Below are 6,000 nucleotides of genomic sequence, written 5' to 3' on the forward strand. Positions count from 1 at the left end.
AATTCTTCAGTGGTTGTGTTCACCCCTTTGAACTTGGGAAGTGTAATCTTGTCCTTCACATATTTGACCCTTGGTGACTCCAATGTAGAACGTCCATGGGTTTTGTGTGGTATATCCCATCTCCCACACATTGTACACACCTCTTGAAGAGCCCTCCATGGGATCCAAAACTATGGACTGCTTTCCAAGCCTAGAGCCCGAAACATGCCCACTTTGATGGTCTCTTGAAGGCATATTTGACTTTCCTTGCATACCACCAAGATTTCCATGTGGATTTGGTACATGGTCAAACATGTCCTACCCCTAATCTGGTCTTCAAGTGTTGCAAACCTTTCATCCATCTTGTTCACCATTTGATGCATCAACTTGGCATTCTCATTGCCTTGACACACAATCTCATTACTAATGTAGAGCACCTACTTTTAGGCATCTCTTTGTGCATCCTTAATTGCATCAGTGAGAGCAATCCTTAACATATCCAAAGTGATGTTCCCTAATGAGATTTGATCATATCCACTAGTGTGCACCGGTATTCCTTCATTCACTATTAGCCCACTAATGTCATGTAGAGGTACCCTTACTTGTTGCATTGCCCTTGAGTTTTGCCCATGTTCAACAATGGAATGTGGTGCCACATTTTGACCATGTGGATCCTCACCCAATGGAGTATCCCCCACATGTACCATGTCCACGAACCACCTCATTGGCATCATCTTAAACTTGGTTCTCTTCCACGGGCACTTGTACTTAAGCTTTTAATGGCCTTCCACGGTTTTCCATGCTACTAAGTGGTTAGTATAGCAAACAGCAACCAAATTGGGAGTTCTTTAGTTTGCCGCGTTCGTTTTGATGAGAGGAACACTCCTATCACCCTGAATCACCACTTTGACCACCCCTATATCTCTCTGTTTTGACTTTCTGAAAGTCAACTATGTGAGGTTGACCACCCAAACGGTAACAGAATTGGAAGCTTGGGTGGCTCATTTGGAAGCTCTTAGGTAGTGCTCTTAAGCTATGTAAACACCTTGAATTAAGTCCACACTGTTTTTGACTGAATTAGGGTTTTTTAGTATGACCAAACTAGTCCCTTTGCACCCTAAAATAGTGTCCAAATCAACCACTTGACGGCTTGTTAGATTTACCTTAAGATATCCTTTTAAGGCTTTCCAATGCTCTTAAGAGATCTTGAGTGGTTTGGGACTGAATTGCACTTTTGTATTCACTGCGCAGAGTGTAGGAAAATCACAAAAATTTGGCCATAATCTTCGCAATACGGACCAAATCTCAGTCATAATCCACTAGCATTTGCCCAATGTCCAATCATGGCATAATGTCCCAAGTAGTCACCACCAAAAACATATACTTGTCCATGCAACTCTTATGCTTTGATCATTACCAAGTGGTCCATGGCATGCTCAATCAAGTAACATTTGGCTTCCATAGCCTTATGTTGTATGTTGAAGGAGCGCTTTATGCTTGCCGATCTCCCGACCAAGCCTTCCCACCCTCGTACCTAGTCGGAATCAAGTCTTCACATCCAATGTACCTAATCCCCCTCCTTGCCGCTTTTCCAACAGCACTCACGACAAGAAGAGTTCATGCCATGCTCCCCCCGGGCCCCTCCTCCAATGCCCAAGGTACCCTCACAAGCATACTAGATGCTAGGAATTAAAGTGAGAGTACAAGTGAGGTGTATGTGGATGTAACTTCAAAAGACAAGGTAGGAGCACTTACAATGTCTTTAGCATGACTCATGCTATTTTCATATTATCCATTACAATGAGCATGTACTCATGCTTTCCTTCAATCATCCAAAGTAGCTCCGATACACCAAATCACATCAAAACAACATTCAAATAGCATCCAACATCATGTGAATCACAAGGCATATGATTTGCAAGGATTAGCTTCAAGTAAGGGTTCTCAAGATCAATGCAATCATTGACTCATGTAGGCACATGCATGTGCTTGCTTTAGGCCAAGCTTTGGCACTAATATGGAGCCACAACTCATTGTTTTTATGGATAGCACTTCAGCCCTTTGCCTTCACTCCTCCATGGCCATCATTAATGAGCAAGACAATCATCCAAATGGAAAATAGAAGCTTCAATGGATAAATGGCAACATAAGATGCAATGCTTGCTTAATGCCAAACAAAGGCACATAAGAAAGCCAAGAAAATTTTTAAAAATTATAGCCCCCAATTGTACCATAGTCATGGGGATCACACTCATGCATCTCCAAATCCTTCAATGGTAGACAAACTGACCATGCAAAGACCTCCAAATTTCATGGGCATACCATCATCATTGTATGTCAATGGTATTCAAACGCACATAGCCAAAATGCTTCTTATCGTAGCAATGGCATTAAAGGAGCTTAAAACGCATACAGTCAAGCCCCTCTTAGCAATGGCGTTAAGGAGCTTAAACGTAGCTCACCGCATACAGTCAAGCGCCTCTTAGCAATGGCATTAAAAGAGCTTAAACACAGCCAAACACACACACACAGTCAATCGCTTCTTAGAAATGGCATTAAAAGAGTTTAAAATGCAACCTTAGGCTTCCAAAAACGCGCACAGTCAAATTATTTGCAAGGACGACCAACAACGCACAGCCAAACGATGAAAGAATGCCCTTTGGCAAGCTACTGTAAATCGTTTCCATCGCCAAGGTTATTGAAGTATTTCAGCCATGCTTGAGCTTTTCCCCTGTTCTAAGCTGAGCTGAAACCGCGTGAAATGAAGAAAAGAACAGCGCGAATCGAACCTGAATTTCTCGAGCGAAAACGGTCGTGATGCACTAATTGTGGCGGGTTCCCTGGGACGATCTTGAGATGCTCGTGCAAAGCCCTAAACCAATTCTACCCAATGACTATGGATTGAAGCCCTATTCTCTCCAAGATCAAACATGAGGAGGAGAAGGGAAAAGCATAACAATTTGATTAAGAAAATTAATCATGATTAGCAACAAATTTCCTCCAAATTTGGTCATGCCATTCAAATTTTGGAGCGACGACCCCAAATTTTGGTCCACACTGACCAATAGCCCCCAAAAACTTGGAACAAATCATAAATGAAGGAAATTTCCACCATCCCACAATCTCCATTTCTTGATCAAGAAATCAAGCAAATCAAGAAAGTCAAAAAAAATTTCAAGAAAATCAAGAATTCCAAGAAACTCCCAAATTTTCTTGAATCTAAGATGGAAATGGATCAAAGACAAAGCTTTGCTACTATAATGATGGGGAGAGAGAGAAAAAGAATGCACTCATAATGGAGTACCAATGAGAATGCACTCATAATGGAGTACCACATACACTCATAATGGAGTACCACATGCACTCAAGGGAGTATCACCATAGCCATGGAAGCTTGGAGCTCCAAGAAAGTACGATTTGATTAATCAAAATGATTAGATGTCCCTAATTACAATTTGTTCACTTATATACTTGTCCACCTTTTCATACTTATTAATATTGAGCCCCCATACTTGCCCGGCCATATCCATGCCCATGGGCTTCCCTTGTGTTCAAAACCAAGCCCCCTTCATTACATAAGTGTACAAACAAACTTATCTTGCAAACATCCATTAGCAAGCAAACAAGATACAATAGAACACAAGAAAGAGGGTTAGGAGGAGAAGGAGAGCTCACAAGTGAACGAATGTGTATTACTCAGCGTAAAAAATGACTCATATACACGTGACTAGATTTCACACTAGGCTAGACAAAACTTAAAAATAGTTCCCGGCCACTAGTTCTAGTCAAAGGCAAGTATGTACACAAAGTTAGTGACTTTTCTCTTTGGAATTAAGCTTATGGTGGTAAGGCTGCTTTATAAAGTCTAGCACCACCTTACAAAAGATAGGTGTCGATTTAAGTGTGTAAGATGGCAAAACGCCTTACGGTATAGGCACCTTACATTAGGATAGGCTGGTGAAACCATGTTAATATGTGAAGTGGTTTTAACAACCACTGTTGTAATTAAATGGGTGGCATCATCACAAAGTTACCTTAATACCATTGGCATGATCTTGCATCAGGCCAAGCCATGCATACTATAGGCAGCTAGCAAGCTCTGCATTTGTACTTTTTTTAGATTAGTTATAGGGACATATAGCTCATATGATTTGGTGTTAAGGGCTTCCCATTTAGTTTTAATGCTCATTGTTGTAAATAATCAATCCCTAAGTGGTCCGAAGCTTTCTTGTATTTTACTAACATTACATGCATTTTAGTTCTACTATGCAGAATGTGGCAACAATACGTCTCAACACACGGGTGTCGATGTGACTCGGGAGATTGCTACAATTGGACATCAACAATTGCATGCATTCTACTTGTACTAGCATAATGTGGCATCAACAGCAACATGCCTCAACACATGGGTGTCGATGTGGATCATCAGAGAACACTACAATCGGACATCGACAACTATTTGAAAGCACATGGATAACTACTTTTAACCAGAAGTGCACATGTAAAATAACTCACCTCTCTTTATCTCTTTCTTCACGATACATATCAAGTACAAGTTTTCATAGCCATGATTAACTAGAGTTTCTCACGCCCATGAAAGCGTTTTGATGTGAAAGTTTTTCATGGCAGGCCAGTTCAAGTTTTTCATGGTTTTGCGATATTGGCATAGGCTTTGGTATTCATATATAGAAGGAGTCAGATCTCTCGTTTCTTTTGGTTATTTGTACATGGTGGTTTTCCCACCAATCAGTGGAGATCAATTTTTGGTGTAGCACCTACCTACCCAAGATGTGTGGTAGATTCTGAGACTATACAGCATTGTTTATGGGGATGCAGCACTGCATAGCAGATTTGGGGTTCTGCAGCCCAACAATTGAGTGGCTGAGCCATGCATGTGACTTGGGGGGTAGTTGCTTGGCTCTCCCATTCTGGTCCGCAGCTTTTTTATGAGGGCAATGGTATAGACTCTGCTTTTTTCATTCGTAGAGGTATTGCCGAGCATGGTTTGTTGTAGGATGTCTCCACTCTGATTATACACCCCCCAGACAGAGGATTGACACTGATTGTTGGGAGATTGTTGCTAGTATTACAGCATGGCAGATTTGGAGAGCTAGATGCACGGAGACTATTGAGGGTGTAGATCTTTGTGTCTCAGTGCATTAGTACTATATGGGGTGATTTCATCCATACTCTCATGGCTACTTGGGCTCGTATTCAGGAGTCCTCTAGTTCCGCATAGGCAAAGCGCATTATCTTTATGCGGGAGAGTTGGACCATGGCATTTTTGTTCAGATGAGAGCTCCAAATCTGCCTCCCTTGTGGCAATAGTGAGTGATCTCCCGCTCAAACCTTCTCTTCCCCCAAAGAAGAGAAGCCCATTCATTAATGAAAACTTTTAAAGAAACTTGAGGAGTATCCCAACCCTATGTTGTTTTAAGAAATTTTGTGATCATTGTTTTCCCACGCTCGCTCTTTCTCTTTCTCATTCTTTGCATGCCTTCATGCACTTTTGCAGGATTTTTAAAGCTAACTTGCTCTCTCACTCCTGTGTTTGGACTTGCTAGCTTTATTTTTCTCTTGCGAGAGCTTTTGTGCCCTCCTGCCCACTTGAAGTAGGCAAGGCACAATTTAGAGGCTTCTTGCACTTACTTGCTACCTTGTTACTTGCCATTTTAACCTTGAAACTCAACTATATCAAAAGACTAAGGTACATGCTCCCCCCTTGCTACTCAACTATATCAAAAGACTAAGGTACATGCTCCCCCCTTGCTACACAACTATATCAAATGACTAAGGTACGTGCTACCCCTTACTACACACAAATGTTGTTTTTTGCACACTCTAGCACATTGATTTTTAACACTTCTCCTCAATATGTCACCTTACAATGCAAACATTGGACCTATACTCCTAGTCATTTTTTCTGGAGTGATCTGCCTTAAAGCTTTGTTTAAAGCCTATGCTCTAATACCATGTAAGAAAATATGACTTATTCTCTCACACAAACAAAAAAAAACCTTT

The sequence above is a fragment of the Cibotium barometz genome, chromosome 14 (assembly GCF_041138505.1).
Source record: "Cibotium barometz isolate CiBa-2024 chromosome 14, ASM4113850v1, whole genome shotgun sequence".
Lineage (NCBI taxonomy): Eukaryota > Viridiplantae > Streptophyta > Polypodiopsida > Cyatheales > Cibotiaceae > Cibotium > Cibotium barometz.